This window comes from Muntiacus reevesi, chromosome 4 (genome assembly GCF_963930625.1).
Source record: "Muntiacus reevesi chromosome 4, mMunRee1.1, whole genome shotgun sequence".
Taxonomy (NCBI): domain Eukaryota; kingdom Metazoa; phylum Chordata; class Mammalia; order Artiodactyla; family Cervidae; genus Muntiacus; species Muntiacus reevesi.
Window position 1 is genome coordinate 165201994 of NC_089252.1, and position 18970 is coordinate 165220963.

Below are 18970 nucleotides of genomic sequence, written 5' to 3' on the forward strand. Positions count from 1 at the left end.
TGCCACTTCATCCTTCAGGGGATCTTACTGACCCAGGGATTGAAGCTGCGTCTTCTGAGTCTCTTGGCTGCAGGCAGATTCTTTACCACTTGAGCCATCGGGGAGCCAATTCCGCTTTGTTAGAGGCCAGCTGAATGCATCAGTGGGGTCCCTCGATGTTCAGAAACAGCCAGACAACCAGGAGTTTGGGTGGGAAGTAATATCCCCCTGTGTGTGGGAGGAAGCACGGTGTATTCAAGCAGGAACCCTGAGGGGAATGATGTTGAGATGTGGATTTCTGTCTGGCCAGACCACTCACGTCGCTAGGTCTTGGGTTCTTCGTCCCTAAAAATGAAATGACTGTCCTAATATCATTTCTAAGCTCAAAGATGTCCATGAAGAGCATGTATCGTGTCTCTGCATTGTGCGCCTCTGGGGGGCGTTTAAGGATGTGCAGGAAGTATCGGATCATCAGTGACTTCAGCGTTTGACACACGGTCTCTCCGATTGCCCCCGGAGACGGGAGGAGCCGAGGAGGCCGGGCTGGGGGCTCAGAGGTTGTAGCGGTTTCTGTTCTGCTTTCACCTGCTTTGTCGCCTAGTGAACAACGCGACTCACAGCGGAGCTGGTGAGCTGAAGCCGGCTTGCCCTCAGGAGTATTTCCTCTGCCTGAATTCAGCATTCAGCTCTTGATTCAATCGCACACGTCTGTCAGTATCTCCACAGTGCCTCATGCAGTTAAATATAAGCTTTTTGGTCTGGCAGAGTCGGCCTGGCTTGTGTTTAGAGCCTAATCTGCAGCCTGAGAATCGGTGCTTACCTCACAGGATGACTGGATCATTCAGCCGTCTCACCACCTTTCGGAGGAAAAGTGATCTGTTGGTTTTTTGTTTTATTTTTTAAGTCATTCTGGGTCATGGCCTCTCCACTCACAACCATTCATGGAGAAGAGAAATTCACTCAGCAGCCAGGTAGTTCCTGACTGGGTCAAATCTCTCTTGGGTCAAAAGCCTCTTTCTTTTCTCCCCAGTTTAAAAGTATAAGTTAAAAATGTGGGAAGAAAGATAAGAAGCTTGAAGCTTTGGAAATGCTTATGTCACACTGCCGAGACAGAAAAAAGCATTGATTTGGTCAAGAAGCTGCATTTTCTGGGTTAATTGCCCGCAATGAATTCTCCCACTTTTATTCTCCGATGGCCATGCATTATAGATCATCTTTAAATTCCTTAGACCTCAACAGCAGGCAGGAACCTTTTTCACTACAAATAAACACTTAAGCCTTATAAATACAGAAACCCCCCACACGCAGAGAGCTCCCTTTGGTGAGAACGCCGTAGGCGCAGATGCGCCACGCGCAGATAGTTTTCATCTGTGAGGTTCATGTGAACTCTGACGCCACCAGACCTCAAGGCAAAAATAGATGCCCTTCAAAGACTTCGTAGCTCCCAAGAATGATGCATGTGGAAACCAAATGGAGATCTCACAGCTCCAGTGAGCCGCTCCAAGTGATCCCAGGCAAACACGAGAAAGTGTTAACTTTTTCATCCGTGATGGAAAGAATGTGATCTTGATTAGGATACATGACTTTAGGATTCCGGGGCAATTTCAAGCACTTAGCTTCAAGCACTATGGTTTAGCCCTTTGAGCAGCAAACTCATGTTTCAAATTATAGCAGATGTCTCTATTAATCCTCTCACTAATTGCTTCTGAACCTCACTCCTAAATTGCACCGGGCTGAGGCTGTAAAGGTTTGCATGTGGAAAGCTTCCATCTGCCTTCCCCCTCTGAGGGGTGGTTGCAAACTGGCCCAAGCTAGTGGGAACGGGACGACTCTTTCTGCCCTGGAAGTCTGTCATTCTGAGGAGTGTGTGTCTTACTGTCTGATGCTAAACATTCGAAATGTAAAGTTGAATAGGTCCATAGATACTGGGATTTTGTCTTGCTGTCTGATGCTAAACATTCGAAATGTAAAGTTGAATAGGTCCATAGATACTGGGATGTGATGAGTCGTGTTGGTCCTGAGTGTTTTGTGGAGTGATGTTGCAGTAAGAAGTGCCTCTCCGACGGGGTTATTTATTAAAAGAACAAGCTTATAACTTGAACCTTTTCCCCGGCAGAGCACTGGAAAATAGTACATCTGTGGTGACACATTGCTGGTGGAATTAAAAAGGTGTGTTTTTCTTCCAGTGAATTTACCTCTTCATTAGTTTTCTCCACTCCGGTGAGATACATGAAGGGTGAACTGGCTTATTTTTATTTTACAGTTTGAGAAAGAAGGTATACTTGGAGTTACTAGCTTGACCAGAGCTTAAGATATTTTTTATTCACCTGAAGATTTTAATTTTTTCCAACACACGAGCTCAGAGTATAGCTATTTCGCATCCATTTTTGTGTTGCATATGGCAGCGAACTCGCTAGACGTTCGTGGAAGCTGCGTTTCTACTTTCGGCCCTGCTCGTCCGTGAAAACAGGAAGTGGTTTATCTATGGAAAGGCATGCTCCTGACTGTGTGGGTGATGTTCCTTTCCTGTCCCTTGAGCTCAGTCTGTACTCAGAGACTTCAGATGCATAACCAGACCTCACCGGAGCCTGAGGTTTGTGTGGGAATAACTGGCCACGCGGCTGAGGCCCCCACACGGGCAGCTGAAATGACTCAGGCGCCGGCATGCTTAAAAGAACTGGACAAGGCCGGTCACTCCCCTCGCTTGGACCTCGGGTCTTCCTTCTGGTCCTCGCCCATGGGGCTGCTTTTGTGGGTCCCCCACCCTCCTCTGACTTCATTGTCCACCTAGACCAATTATGGCGTTGAGTGCTTCCTGGGAACGCTGGAAGATTTTTCTTCCCCGAGCCCTGTGGGAGACCCTTTGGCTCATCCTGACTGACATCACAAGCACATTTTCAGACAGGCTAACCAGGTCCAGCTGGTTCACGGTAAGCCATCCTCTCTGCCCCGGCTAGCTGTGGATGCTGGCATCATCAGTCAGCTTCTCCCAGATCCCGGTACCTTCCCTCCTCTCATCCCCGTCCCCTCCTACTTTTTTTCTTAAACTTCTCAGTAAATATTTTTGCCTTTTCACAACCACATTCCCAGGGTCGCTGGCTCAGTGGCATCTTACAACTCCCCAACCTGGACCTCCTTTCTGTTTATGACAATCCTCTTGCACAGGAATCTGGTTTGTATATTTACATGCACGTGTTTACTTCACGAAACATTTGTTGAAACAGAAGCAGAAAACAAACAGCAGACTTCTTCCTGTTGCATAAGCAGTAGACGTTACTGGTGTCCAGTTTTAAAAACTACAGATAAAGTTAAGAAAAGAAAGGCGCGTTCCTGCTGCAGAGACATGGCCGCTCACTCTCACACTTCAAGTTTCTTCAGGTTCAGAGGCTCCCGTTACGCCCCCCCACACATCTTGTCTTCTTCGGAGTAAACATCCCTGGTTTCCTTCACATGGCCATCAGAGAGTTGCTTTGGGCCCCTTGTCCGAATCCCGCCCGGGCCTCTGGCCCCGGCCCTCTTCTGGTGGGATTTCCCCATTCACACGTGGAACTGCCCCGCGCCATGAGGACTGATGGCCGCGTCCCTGAGCCCACCCACTCTCACTTTCCTTCAGTCCTGCCACCGAGCCGAACCACGATGACCATTTGATGGCCTCTTTAATTTTGCAGCTATTTCAGTCACTTTAAAAAATACGTATATTTATTTGGCTGTGGCAGGCCTTAGTTGCAGCGGGCAGGCTCTCTCGTGGTGGCAGGCGGGCTTAAATGCCCCGCAGCCTGTGGTATCCCAGCTCCCCAGCCAGGGGCGGAACCTGCATCCCCTGCATTGGCAGGCGGATTCTTAGCCACTGGACCAGCAGGGAAGTCCCTCAACCTCTTTCGGCTTACTCCCTTTTTATTTAAACTGTTCCTGTCCTTCATTGTCGACAAAAGATTATGAATGATTTTGTTGGTTTCTAAAACCCCAATAAAAAGAATGGTGGCCTATTTAAAAAGAAAAGTGGCATTTAAAAAGAAATAGGTACTCTGCCTGTTTGAAAAGTGGCATTTCTTTTACTTGGACAAAAAAAGGGGTGGAGAAACAGGGCTTGGGAAGGGACATGCTTTCCTCTCGGGAGACCCAGGCAGACCGCGTGACCACTGCTTTCTTTGATTAGCCCTCACCAGCTCTGTCTTTAATGAGCATCTCTAGAATCTGCCTCCATATTGACATCAGGTCCCTCCTCATTAGTTTATAGGATCCACTGTTCCCTTTGTTGAAAAGCGAACCCGACTTGCCTGTCTCTAACTTTTGGTCACCTATTTCCTTCACTACCCTTCTTCCCAGAGTGCTGACAGTACCATGATAGCCTCAGCTTCAAGTACTTTGAGGACCCCTAGATATAAACTTCTGAAGCCAGAAGATTCAGTCCCAGTCATCTCAGCCCAGTTCTCTTCTGTAAAATGTTCATCTATCTGGGACCTTAATTATTTATTTTTTTTAATTTGTGGTTATTTCTCCTCCAACCTGACAGGTATTGAGTTGGCCTAAAATTCCTTTGGTTTTTAAGTAAAAATAAAAGGCACTTTTTTCATTCTCACCAGGAATTTTATTGAACAATATATTCACCATTTTGTTCCACTACCTTCTTCCATTTTCCAAGCAACTTCATAATTCCATCCTCCCAAAACTATTTTATTTTTTTGAGCGAAGAACTGTTCCAGGTGCCTTTTACAGCCTTCTAGGGAAAATTTTCCATTATGAAAAAATTTTTTAAAGACTGAAATAAATGGAAATCCAAAAGTGCAATGTCTAGTGAATATGGGAGATGAATCAGAACTTCCCAGCCAAGCTGTAACAGCTTTTGCCTGGCCATCAAAGAAACATATGGTCTTGAGGTATCTGATGAAATACTAGGCATTTTTCTATTGACTAATTCTGGGTGCTTTTCTTCAAGTGCTGCTTTTAGTTGGTCTGGGAGCTGTACTTGTTGGAATTAATCATTTGGTTTTCCTGAAGGAGCTCTTAGTAGAAGACTCCCTTTCAATTCCACCATATACACGACGTCACCTTCTTTGGATGAAGACTGGCCCTTGGTGTGGTTTGGTGGTGGTTCATTTTGCTTGCCCCACAATTGCTTCATTCTGCATTATTGTTCAGTATCCACTTTTCATTGCCTGTCACAATTTGTTTTACAGATGGAATGTTTCCATTACGTTTAAGTTGAGAATCACATGTAGAAATACGGTCGAGAAGGTTTTTGTCGCTTAACTTACATGGAACCCAAACATCAAAGCTATTAACAAAACCAAACTGATGCAAATGATTTTCAATGCTTGATTTTGATATTCGGCTCTCTCTCACGTGGTGTAACGTTGATTGCTCTCAATTAATATCTTGATCTAATTGCTATCAACTTCAACTGGTCTACCGAACCTTGGAGCATTGTCCAGTCAAAAATCTCCAGCATGAACCTGTAAACCACTTTTGACAGGCACAGCACAAATCTTTTTTGCATTTCAGTTGCGTTTTTACGTTTCTTGTTGCAAAAAAGCACAATATGCCAAAAACGTTGCTTTTTTCTTCCCTCTTAAATGTTAAAGTGACTACACAAAAAGTCACCAATTTTGATACATTTTTTAAAATGCACACTGGTATGACAGCTGTCATGATACAATCTAACAAAATTGTTTCTAATGAAGTTAAAGACGAGCACTACCCAAGCCATCTTATGGGGAAAAACTGAATGAACTCTTTGGCCAACCCAATAAATTAGAAATAAGTGCTTCTTTTTCTTCATCATCCATCAGTTTTACACTTGTGGTCTCTAGCAGTCAATTAGAGTCTTCCTCCATCACTTCAATTTTTCAAATATAACGAAGGAAGGTCACTTCCGCTGTCTTCGCCACGTCCATAAGGAACCGTCTATCCTGGGTTTTCAGTTTGTGAACACTTTGATCAGTGGTTGTTGCTTTCTCTCCTTGGCCAACTGCCCATCAGAAGTAATGGGATCTTAACCATATTAACTCATGGTCTGATTGTTTGCAAAATGGAAAAGACATAGGTTCAAAATACATTTCTTCACCTGCACGTGTCAGGGAGATTACTTTGTGTGAAAAAGACCTAGTAGATAAGCTATAGAGAAGCAAGGACATTCAGCAGAGATGAATTAAAGCTCAGCTCAAGTTCTGGAAGGAGTCAGGGGAGGAATTAAAAGCCACACAGCCAAGACCTGAAAGCTCTATTCACAAGCCCTATTCTGGACCCTGCCTACCAATCCTAGAAAGTTGAGCAAGGAAATATACAGATGGATGATAAGGCAGAAGGATACATTTCATATGTAACACATTTTGGCCTTAAATCCCCTTGCAGCCCTTTCAGAAGCCAGGCTGGAACAGGTCGGGACACCTTTTGTTGAAGCTGGAATCTGTATGAAGTCTGACTGCCTCTTTCCCCCAGTCCTGGTCATGAGGAAAGGCATTCCAGAGAAGTGGCAAATACAAAAATAAAATGTAAACCAGATCAGAAAAGTCCCCAATCTTCCAATCAGAACTCGTTGAAGTCAGGATATCAGGAGCACACCTTGAGCTCTCATACCTGGCAAATTATTTAAGAGAAGAGCTGGAAAGGAGAAGGGCTTCCCTGTTGGTTCAGTTGGCAAAGAATCTGCCTGCAATGTGGGAGGCCCGGGTCTGATCCCTGGGTTGGGAAGATCCCCTGGAGAAGGAAATGGCAACCCACTCCAGTATTCTAGCCTGGAGAATCCCATGGACAGAAGGGTTGCAAAGAATCAGACATGATGAAGCAACTAACACTTTCACTTTACTTTCGGAAAGGAGAAAACCGAAGGGAAGGAAGGGAGCTTAGTTTTGTTCTAGGCAGACCCTACCCTGGTCTAACCCCCTTTATCTCTGAAGGTTTGTGAATGAAGTGCCTCTTCAAAAAGAAAGTGGGACCAGAGAGAGAGAGGGATGGTGTATAGCCTTTTCCTGAGAGAGGGAGAGAGTCACCCTGATTTTTCACCTGTCGAGGTTTTGGGGAGTAGGGGATGTGGCTCCCAAGAGTGAAGCCCGTTGTGTCCCTAGACTGCCGCCCAGGCAAGGGCATTCACCTTTGAACTTGACCTACACCTGGTAGAGAAGTGGAGAGGTGTTGAGATGTTTGTCCCCTAGTCAGATTTGGGAATCATTGCGCAGTTACCTCGTCTTAGAGAACAACAACACATTTTAGAGTATTAAAGACTCTGACAAGTCCTGTGGCAAAAGTGTTTCCCAAACTCTTCTGAGCGAGAATGCAGTGCTGTGGTTGTTTTTTGGTGGTGGTTTCCTGTTATCATGCAGAAGTGTTCCATGGGAAACACTGTAGAGGGCGGCTTCAGTTCATTGATTTACTCTGTGAAATGAGTTCAACAGGTAAATGAGGGAATGGACCCATTTTCTGTGTTCTCACCTAACACTTATCTCATGTTCTATATACTTGCCCTGGAATACTTGTTTCAGCGCCATAGCTTTAACTGCCTTATAAACGTAACTGTTCCCTACTCTCTTGTTGTAGCACTGACCCCGTTCCTGAGCACCATACCCTCTTTTTCCAGCTGTGTGCTCGCTAGCCCTTCTCACTGGGCATCCGGCACATGCGCCGAGTGCAATGTGCCCAAATCAAGATGCAGCGTCTCCTCCTCCAGACGGGCTTCTCTTCCCATCTCTCCTGTTATCTCAGCGTCATCACCCTCCGTTATCTAGGTTGAGCATCTCAGCAGATTCCAAGACCTTTTCATCTGCTTTACTTGGGAGAAGATATTTTAAAGTCATATACATTTCATAAATACACATATGACTTTTAAAATGTAACATATCGTACCTCTGTGGCTTTTCTGCTTTGCACCGACATAGGAGACTGTCACTTTTCATTTGGACAATTGCAATAGCCAGGTAGGTTAAAGACTCAGTGGAATTTTTTCGCGGAAAGGAGATTTGGCATGGGAACCTTTAATATATCTGTTTTTCAAAATAAAATCTTTAAATTCCAGATATGCCTGTAAATATATGAAGGAGATTATGACATTAATATTAATGAAAAAGGTGGGGTTTTAAAGCTAGTGATCAAGAGAAGCAAGAATGCCCCCATTACTACCCTATCAATCTCTCTTCTTTTCTGTTAAGTTCTGAACACATGACTGGAAGTGACAATGGGAAATAAGCATCCCATTTTATCACTGAAAGCTAAGTGAGGTCACTAGGTACGATTTTTTTTTTCCTCTTCATATAGTTCCTTAGGATCACAATTGTGGACTGTTATTTTATCAATATAAAGTTCCAAGTAATGACTATTCTACTTGTAGATATGCATGTTGCCTTTAATGAATTAATCCACTATTCTTAGTCAGACTTACTTAAAGTTCTTTTACACATAAACTCACTTAATCTGAAGAAAGAGGTATTTTCCCTTTCTCAAATAGGGAAAATTGGAGGTCAGAGTGGCTAGCTGATTTTCTCACCATAAGTAGTTTATAGCTTGAACTAGACTTTGAACTCTGAGCCCTGATTGCTTTCCTCTACAACTCGATTGGTTCCCAAAATCCAAGTGATATTTACATTCAGTGGATGAGAGATGGGCTTCCCAAGCCTTTGTTATGTATTGTTATTTTTCAGTCACTAGGTTGTGTCGAATTCTTTATGACCACATGGACTGCAGCATGCCAGGCTTCCCTGTCCTTCACTATCTCCTGGAGTTTGCTCAAACTCATGTCCATTGAGTCGGTGATGCCATCCAGCCATCTCATCCTCCCTCGTTCCCTTCTCCTCTTGCGCTCAATCTTTCCCAGCATCAGGGTCTTTTCCAATGAGTTGGCTTTTCGCATCAGGTAGCCAAAGTATTGGACCGTCAGCATCAGTCCTTCCAATGAATGAATGTTTAGGGTTGATTTCCTTTAGGATGGACTGGTTTGATCTCTTTGCTGTCCAAGGGACTCTCAAGAGTCTTTGTTACATGAGAAACTGATGGGAGGTAACCATTAGTAGGAAGAGCCCAGAGGCCCTACAAGTAAGGCATCCAACCAGCCTGTCATCTAACCATGGGCTGCAGATAAGCCTCTTGCCCCACCAGGCAAAGTCATAGAGCTTATTTTGAGCAGGGGCATGTGACAATGAGAATGCTCTATTTACTTCCATAGTATAGTTTGCAATGCTATAGTAAATAACATTTTACAGTATACTGTCTAGCATGAATTGATACGGATCCGGCTTTGCCCCACACCACTGATGTAGTTCCTGACTTATGGCATCATAAAGAAACGACAATAAAGGATGCCTCGGGATTCTTGGCAGGCGGATATAGACAAAGCTCCCTCATGTCCTTTTAAAGAATTCCAGGGACGGAGACCTACAGGCTTCAGTCAGTCTCGATTGTGAAGATCAGGAAATTCTTTTCTTGTTTCCAACCATAGAATCGTACTGATTTGATTAAATAGAATTTCTTCTTGTTTGTGTTACTCTAAAGTATGAAGAAACTGGTCACCCACCTATTCCTTCAAAAAAACGATTTCAAATTGCTTGAAGGAGATTGTGATCGAATCACTCCTCGTTTTTCCCTTCAGGCTAAAATACAGTAATTGCTTTAAGCTCTTTCAAAGCATCTATTTTCCACCCCTTGCATTGTTTTTATTTCTGTTCTTGGGGCTCATTTCAGTTGCTCCCTGGAATTGTCAGTTTAAAATAGAGGATGGAAGTGGACACAGCTGGGTCCAATTGTGACTAATGTGGACTGCTAGTAAAGAGATTGCTTCCGGGCTCTGCATGTCCTACCTGCCTTGGCACACAAACCAGGGAACTCTCGTTGCCATCGGTTATTTAAGAAAAAGAAAGAAGGAGAGGGGGAGGAAGGAAGAAAGAGAAGAAGAAAAGGAAGGGAGATCCCATCCTTTGCAATAGAGGCTATAGTAGAGGAAAAACATGCCTCTGATGGCCTCACCCAGACTACTTGCTCAGTTCAGTTCAGTCGCTTAGTCGTATCCGACTGCGACCGCATGGACTGCAGCATGGCAGGCTTCCCTGTCCATCACCAACTCCGGGAGCTTACTCCTCGGGGGAGAAAAATGTGCTCATTTGGGAGCTTGAGAAGCGTTTGTTTATGCTGGGGAACTGCACAGTGCTGTGGATTATAGATAGGGATCCTGTGCTTGAGAAGAACAGAATATGCACCCTCTGACCCGAATGGAAAAGGAACCACTGAGTGTTCAGTCTGTCCACTGAGATCAAAGCATGCAGGCGACACTTTGCCAGCCAAGTGCTTTTGAAACGGTGCGAAATTAGAGTCCACTGTGGGATTTTCAGAAATTAGTTTGAACTCTGCGGTCCTTTAAGAGAAAGTTTCAAAACCCACCAACTAGAATGCAAAGTGGTGCTGCCACTTTTGAAAACCCTTTGGCAATTCTTCAGAACGTTACACAGACTTCCTTCATGAGCCAGCAATCCCACTCCTAGGCATATAACCGAGAGACCTGAGAACATACATCCACACACACATTTGTAGATGGATGTTCATAACAGCGTTATTCACAATACCCAAAGAGTAGGAACAATCCAAATGTCCATCCACTAGTGAATGGATAAATAAAATAGGGTGTATCCATGCAGTGAAATAGTCATTCAGCCATAGAAAGAAATGAAGTACTGATGTCTGCTATAATACAAGGAACCTTGAAAACATTATTTTAAGTGAAAGAAATCAGGCACAAAAGGCCATGTATTATATGGTCTCATTTATGTGATATATCCAAAATAGGCAAATCTAGAGAGGTAGAATAGAGATTGATGGTTGCCAAAGTTTAGTGGGAAGGAGGGGGAGATGGGGGTGACTATTAATGAGTGTGGGGTGGGTTCTTCGGAGATGATGAAAATGTTTTGGAATTAGATGGTGCTGGTGGTTGGACAGCATTGTGAATATACTAAAATCAACTGAATTGCCCACTTTACAAAGGTGAATTTTATGTAGAATATTAAAAAAAAAAAAAAGAATACCAACCTCAGTATTAATATATATCTGGGCCCCTTATCATTTTTTTTAAAAAATAAGCACCTCAAAAAGTTTTCTTTCATGACTGTAAGGCTTTTTACCTGGTGTGGAAAATATCATGCCGGTGCGCTTGGTTTCATGATTTTTGCTGGCATAGTAGGATGTTTGTAGAAAGTGGCTGAATTATGACATTGAGAAATTATTCTGGGTGGTATAAACACAGACTGGGCTGGTTGCAAGGAAAACAGGAACGTCTGACTCAGTCCCTGCTCTGTGAGTGGTCATTTATTTTTGCTGCTACTTTAAGATCAGAATTTTTTTTTTCCTGACCATTTTTCAGTGAATATTTCTGTTGGGACGCTTTCATATTTGAGGTCCTGTTAGATGAATCATCGTATTTGCAAACTTTTTTCGTTAGTATCCATTCTGGAAATGGTATAACTAAAAACACACCAAAAGTAATTCCAGGCTCGTGAGACTATTTTTTTCCCTTCAGCTATTTTTTGACACCTCTAATTAGCATCACCAGCCTGGCTGTCCTCTGGTGGTGGCAAGCCCAGCTTCTTCCATCAGCTGCCCTGCTTTTTTTCCATCGACACATTTCTGATACTTTTGAAGGAGGCAGATGCTCCTGCTACATCCAAAGAGGATCCACAAGGTCTGATGCTTTTTGACCAAATGGATGCCTCCTCCCTGTCCTTTGGAATTGATATACGCTGTCAAGACAGGTTTTTCAAATGGTTTCTCTGTCACCTTGGACCAGATTTTCTCCTCCGTTCTGGAAATGTGCGGTTTAATGTTGCGTTTCGAGTCACTTTCAGTTGAAAAAGTGTGTAATAGAAACAGGGCATCCCATGAATACTCTTAACAGCGTCAACGATGTCTTTGTTTGCAGCTCTGCATTCCGAGGGTACTGGTACAGTAAAATTACACTGGGGGGCTTGCTCGGTAATGGGCTCCTTGTCCTCTACGGTTTAGAAGAAGCACTCAGGGCGACTTCTCCCATTCTGGCACTTTCTGTATTGGTTTGTATTTATGAGAATTTAAATTCTGAGGATTACCACCTCCTGAGAAGGGAAACAGTAGTAGCTCTAGTAGCTTATCCATATTTCTCCACTCCACGGTTTTCAGGCTTCCTTGCAGAATCACTTAAATGCAGACCTGGGAGGTGCCTGAGAAATGATGTGGTCTTTACCCTTGTCTATTGACAAGGATGCCAAGGCTGAGAGCTGGCAATTAACCTAAGGTGAGGCTGGCACCTACAAAGCCCAGTTCCTAAGCTAGTGCTCCCGCTGCCACCACACCACCTCAGAACCTCCGACGGTGCCTACGGATGAGTATCCCTCAGAGTCTGAGCTGGGAGAGGAGCCGACATCAGCCATCGCCCCAGATAGTGCTCTTTCCCTTTATAACCTCCCTCATTAGGCTGGCAGAACCGGCAGTAACTCAGAAGAGTTTTTCCTGCGTGTGTGTGTACAGTTAGGCACACTTTTCTGCACACGTGGCCAGGTTCTATGCTGCAGGGTTAGTGGCCTCTTAGTTACTCAAGATGGGAATGAAGTTCTCTGCTCCCTGGTGGTGGTGGTTTGGTTGCTAAGTCCTGTCCGACTCTTTGTGACCCCATGGACTGCAGCACGCCAGGCTTCCCTGTCCTTCACCATCTCCCGGAGCTTGCTCACACTCATGTCTATTGGAGTCGGAGATGTCATCCAACCATCTCGTCCTCTGTTGTCCCCTTCTCCTCCTGCCTTCAGTCTTTCCCAGCATCAGGGTCTTTTCCAGTGAGTCAGCGCTTCGCATCAGGTGGCCAAAGTATTGGAGCTTCAGCTTCAGCCCTTCCAATGAATATTCAGGGTTGATTTCCTTTAGGATGGACTGGTTTGGTCTTGCAGTCCAAGGGACTCTCAAGAGTCTTCTCCAGCACCACAGTTCAAAAGCACCAATTCTTCAGCACTCAGCCTTTCTTATGGTCCGGCTCTCACACGGGTACATTTCCTGGACTCTCTCAAAGAGTCTGAGAGCACTTTGCAGGCAAACAGTTCCTGTGCTGCAGAGAGAAGAAACCAATGTGTTTCACACAGCGAAGCAACTTGGTTTGGATTCTGCCTTCAGAAAGGAGCTTGAGCCCCGACTTTTATCTTCCTTAACATTTTCCTCCATGGAGACTGGACTTCCAGACACCATTAAGTGCTCTCAAGTCTAGTAGCCTGGCGATTTTGGATTTCTTTGCTATTTCAGCTCCACCGAGAGATTATACAATTATTAAGCTAGGAGATTTTCATATATATATAAATGTGTATGTATTTATAAATGGAGATTTTTATAGAGAGATTTTTATATATAAATGTATCTATATTGTATATAATCTCCATCTATAACTATAAGCCTATATGTCAATATAAAAGGGATGCATCCATCCTAAGTCACTTCAGTTGTGTCTGATTCTTTTTGTGACGCCATGTACTATCACCCACCAGGTTCCTTTGTCCATGGGATTCTCCAGGCGAGAATACTGGACTGGGTTGCCGTTTCCTCCTGCAGAGGATCTTCCTGACCCAGGGATTAAACTCGCATCTCTTATGTCTCCTGCATTGGCAGGCAAGCAGGCTGGCTTTTTACCACCAGCGCCACCTGGGATACATAAATATGTTCATATTCCCCACAGTCTTTGTGCCACTTGAACAAAACCTTCTATTGAAGCTGAAAAACTATAGTATCATTATTATCCATATTTACATAACACCTATTTGCAAAATCATTTGATTGCGAATTTTAGGATGTTTTTGGTCTTAAGGCCAAAGGTTTTGCCTTGAGGAGGCCAGAGGGCTGAAAGGTGTTGCTCTGACGTGCATTGAGCAGAGCAGGGGCTTTTAGGCCTCCTGAGGCTCACGGGAAGGACGAGCCAGCTGGAGTTCTGCGTTTGCCCTCCATCATTCGCCAGGCTTCCTCTTCCTCCTAAAACTTCAGTGCGTTGCTCCTTGGCTTGACTCTGAAGCTTCCTGGATAGCTGTAACTCATGGTGTAAGAGCTGTGCCGGGTACCAAGGCAGCATCATCTCATTTCAGCAAACGAAAGGCTGGAAAGGCAGGTGCGTGCATGAGCCGCTGCTGTTCAAACCCAATAGCATCCTGGAGCAAGGGGCACTTTCCGAAACTCTCATGAGGGTGTTCTGCAAAGTGAGAAAGCTCCAGAGGGGGTGTGCTTAGCCATTCAGTCACGTCCGACCCTTTGTGACCTCATGGACTGTAGCCCACCAGGCTCCTCTGTCCATGGGATTCTCCAGGCAAGAACACTGGAGTGGGTTGCCATTCCCTTCTCCAGGGGATCTTCCCAACCCAGGGATGGAACTCCTACATTGCAGTCAGATTCTTCACAGTCTGAGCCACACAGAAAGCTCCAGAGTGTAGCTGTGGACATAAACTACGGCACTTTGTCCACAGCACTCACCAGTGTATGTTGAGTTCTGCCCGCCCTGGGAGGAGGTAGATGTCTTCTGAGCCATAGAAAGTGTAACTGGCTGTTTGCACCCTCCTACTCCACCGACTCCCAGCAGTGATCTATGAGAAGTGCCTCTCCCATCCCTCAGCCACGTCTAGACCCCTGGGTGGCTGCCTCAGCCTTGAATTCTGGCAGTTGTGTGGTGGTGGGCAGCCCGCAGGCAACAGATACAGTCATTGAGTTGGAAGCAGAGGGGGATGTTTTGTTTTCACTTTATCCAAGTGTCACTGATTTAACACATTGAAAATGTGTCAGTCGCCGCTGAAAAATAACAGTATACATTTCTACATGGATGTATACTGTCAGTGCCTAAGACGTACAGTTTCAAGTTCATAGGTCCTCAGAGAAATGTGTGTTTTAGACTAGTCCAGAATGCCCAGGCTTTGGGAGGAGAAGGAAGATCGCCACTGTCCAAACCCTTCTATATGACTAGAAGGAATGGAATCCAGCCATCCAGAGGAGGGCTAACGAATCCTTCAGGTCACTCCGTTCATTTCTCACTCAGAACGTCTTTCTGTTGTTTTCATTCGTGAGTGTGGTTGGCAGTTCTGAACCTTCTTCTGTGGGTCTCTTCTTATAACAAGTGATGGGGAAAGGTACAACCGTTTTTGGCCTTCACCAGTTCTCATTTTTTGTAACAGAAGTCTGTCGCTGGATTCTCAGCAGCTCCTGATGCTGCTACAGGAGACTTTTGTAGTCATGACTGAGCTCCGAGAGATGCTTGGGTCCCAGGAAGAATTCTGTGGACACTTAATGCTTGGGTCACACAGGTTCATGAAGACCGGTAGCGTAACAGAGATGAGTCAGCAATCAGGAGGACGTCGGGTGAATATTCTTTTGTGAATATACAGCCAGATCTGGGCAAATAAATTCCTCCTCAAAATGTGCAAAAGGAACGTAACATGATTCCCGTGAGTCAGATGATACAAAGACATCTAAAGGAAAATTAATTTTCCCACTTCCATACCTTTCCCCCTGCTCATTCAAAGATAATTTATGTCATCAGACAGCCAGGTGGCCAGTTAGAAACAGCGAAGGCTTTTTCACTCATGGTGATGGTGCAGCCTAGAGGCGAAGCAGAAAGCGAAGTGCTCTTCTTCCCCCCAGGGGCCCCGGTCAGGGTCAGGCGGTGATGGGCAGTACAGGTAGCAGGGCGGAAGGAATCGGAAAAGCCGGCCTCTGGACCAGGGGATGGGCTTGGGGGCGGCAGGGAGGTGATGGAGAAGGGGCAGGAGTGGAAAAGTACTGGGCGTGGAGAAAAGTGTCTGAGCCAAGACTCCGGGTGGACGTGCCTAGGCTGGGAAGGCAGAAAGGTGTGTAGATGTGTAAAAGGGAGGGAGCCATGGCCTGCAGCTCCTTGCAGAGACTGCGGAGCCCTGGCCGGGCACCCGGGGTGAGGAGGGCCGCTTCCCCCCAGGTCGGCTCAGTAGAGCCTGAAGGGGCACATGGAGGACTTTGGCCTGGAACTGGATGCCTCACGTACTTCCCCCTGGCTCAGTGGTGAAAGGATCCGCCTGCAATGCAGGAGGCGCAGTTTCGATCCCGGGCTCACTAGCTGTGGTCATGGGCTCAGTAGCTATGGTGTGGAAGCTTGGTTGCCCCACAGCATGTAGGATCTTTCCAGACCAGGGATTGAACCTCGGTCCCCTGTACTGGCAGGCAGGTTCTCAACCACTGGATCACCAGGGAAGTCCCAGTTACAGTTTTAAGATGTTTAAAAGGTATAATTCATGTTCTCTTTAATTATGAGAATGATTTTCCCCCTCATCCTATGAGAGCTATTGTGTGTTGTTAATTTTTTCAATAAATGTTTGCCAATCTGATGTAAAAGATTATATTCCTTTTGCTCTAATTTGCCTTTTCCCGAACTCGCGAGGTAGAGCTTTTTTTCCTGTGTTTACTGAATATTTGCATTTTCCCTTCTGTCAGTTGTTTAATCGCCACTTTTTCTTCTTTTTTTCTTTTCCTTGTTTGTCAGATGCCTTTAGAAAGTATCCCTCCTGCTCTGAGACGGGGTTTAATGGGACTTAGTGTGATCTCCTTAAGAGAAAGCGTAACACTGAGAGAATATCTGAAATGAGCAGTCTGTTTGGCCCTTTATTTTTCTCTTGACCAGTTTACATTTTGACCAGCTTGGGGGAAAAAAGTAAATCTTTTTGACTCCAAATTGTGACCCCGGAGGATATAAGTAGCAGAATTTTCCAGGACTTATTCTCTGAACTCAAATGTCTCATCAGTTAGGAATAAATTGCCCATGTTCTCTTATGTGGCTAATATGATGGGGGGAGCGCAGTTAACTGTCCATGTCTTTGCTTTACCTTCTGTTCTTCCATCCTTGCAGTTAATTCACAAAAACACATTAAACCTTATCATTCACCATGTTACAAATACTGCCCCATCTATTTTACTGGATAAGAATTTAAAGCATGTATGTTTCAGTTAGTCTCTGTAAATGAAAGGCTAGCCTTAACTTTGCAGAACATGCGTAGGAACCGTGCCCTCTGCATGGCATGGGATACCAGCTGGCAAGTGTTTGCCAAATGACTAAATCACCCAACCCCTGGCGACCTCCTCACCTGGTCGGGCACCAAACACAGAGTAGGTGAAGGAAATGTCATCCTGACCACAGTCAACCACAGGTCTAGACCTGAGGCCCGAGAAGAAAGGTCAGGGCATGTGCCTAACTCTTCTTGGCACTTATTGCTGCTATAGATTTTTTTCTCCCCTTGAGTAAAAACATTTTGTAAAATAATGAAGTAGAAGATATGAAGTCTGTAGGATCCTATGATGAGAGAATGCAGCTTTAAAGGCATGTCTCTACTTTATTGTTTGTTTAGGACAGGCTTTGTCAGCCTTCACATGCTGTCTGTTCCCCTTGAAACTTCTTCCCTCTCACTATCCTGCTCCAGATTGGAGACCCGCTCTCTGACAAATTGATCCCAAGATCAGAGGCATGAAAAAGAGAAAGATCAAAAGGAAGCCAGGAATCACATAAGAGCATCGTGATGCAGGGACTGGAGAGTTTGGCTATCAGACACGCTGTCATTCTTTAATCCGTGGATGTCTCATGAAGGAAGAGCTTGATAGTTCAAACGAAAGTGAAGAATGCTCTGTACAGAGATGGATTTAGATACAATGATCTATTTACAAGCATAATTAGGTAGGATTACCCCACCAATGAACATTGGAGTTGAATGCTGATGCCTCATCGTGTATGAATTTGAAATGAAAAAGCAGAGTAAACACAGCGCTGGCTGCATGCTGCCTCCTCTGCCCGCTGAGAACAGGGGCCCTGTTTATTTTCTTCTTCTCTTTTGAGTCACTTTTCCGTGGTGCTTCAGCCAGAACAGCATCCTTTTGGGTCTATTGTCTTTTTGTAAAACCAGTGGGAAGGCTTATGGACTTTTGAGGACTCAGACCATAAAAAATTAGACCGTTACAGGTCACATTATTGAGAAAAGTCTTATTTGAGACCGTCACTCCTGGACACATCGGTTCATCCATGCAAGTCCAGCTCACTCATGTCTACTTAGTCACCTACCCCTCCACCAAATAGTTCCTGTGTGTCTGTCACAGACCAGGCTCCAAGTGCCGGATCTTCAGAGGCCAGGGCTTAGGCTCTGCCCAGAAAACGCCCTCAGGAGTTAGGGACAGTCACAGAGGTCATCCATCAGAGAGACGGGGCATGACCCCATGGGCTGACAGAAGCGGCAGTGAAGGCAGACTGGGAGGACGTGCTCCCAGGCTGGGTCTCAGAGAGGAGTCGGTGGGCCAGGTGAAGGAGACGGAGTGGGAAAGGAATAGCAAGTGTGAGGCTGAAACCAGAAACAGAGGCAGAACCCAGATAATGAAGGAGTTTGCACATGCTGGGAAGGCCCCCAGGGGCTTGCGGTGGGGGGCAGGGTGTGATGCTTTAAAATGATCTCGGTGGCCCTGGGGAGCAGGGGTCAGAGGAGGGCAGAGCTGAGAGCTCCTGAGCAGGCGGACAAGCCCTGATGGGGCCTGAACCCGGGCAGTAGCAGAAGAAACCCAGGCGGGGCAGCTCTGCCTGCTGTTGGGATTGGGCGCCACAGGCTCGCTGCCTGTCTGGATATGCAGGGCGAGAAGAGTTCGAAGGCTGGGACGGCTTCAGCAGTGGGCCCCTCGGTGGAAAGGGCTGCTGTTCCCTGAATCTGGGAATGCCGGAAGGACAATTTTGGGGGTGTGCTGAGGGGGAGGATGATCAAGTCTGAAACATGCCGAATCCGAGACACCAGTGAGTACCTGAGTGAGTGTTTGCTGGCAGTTGGCTGTTCTAGGCTGGAGCGCGGCAGAGATGTGTGGGCTGGAAGGGATGTTTGGAGTCATCGGCATATGCAATTGTTAAAGCTAATGGTTTTTTCGGTAAAGGGCACCCAGTCAGGATCAGTTTCAGGGGGTGTGACCTGTGCAGTCACAGGACCCCACACTCAGAAGGGCCCCCATATTTGGCTTCATGCTCTGTTGTCACAGTCTTTAAATT

The 18970-nt window shown here is 45.5% G+C and overlaps 1 protein-coding gene across 1 annotated transcript in view; it reads left to right on the forward strand.

Moving 5' to 3' along the window:
* Window positions 1-18970, forward strand: part of PPM1H (protein phosphatase, Mg2+/Mn2+ dependent 1H) — a 291732-nt gene that overhangs the window by 171088 nt on the left and 101674 nt on the right. The gene's annotated exons all lie outside the window — the stretch shown is intronic.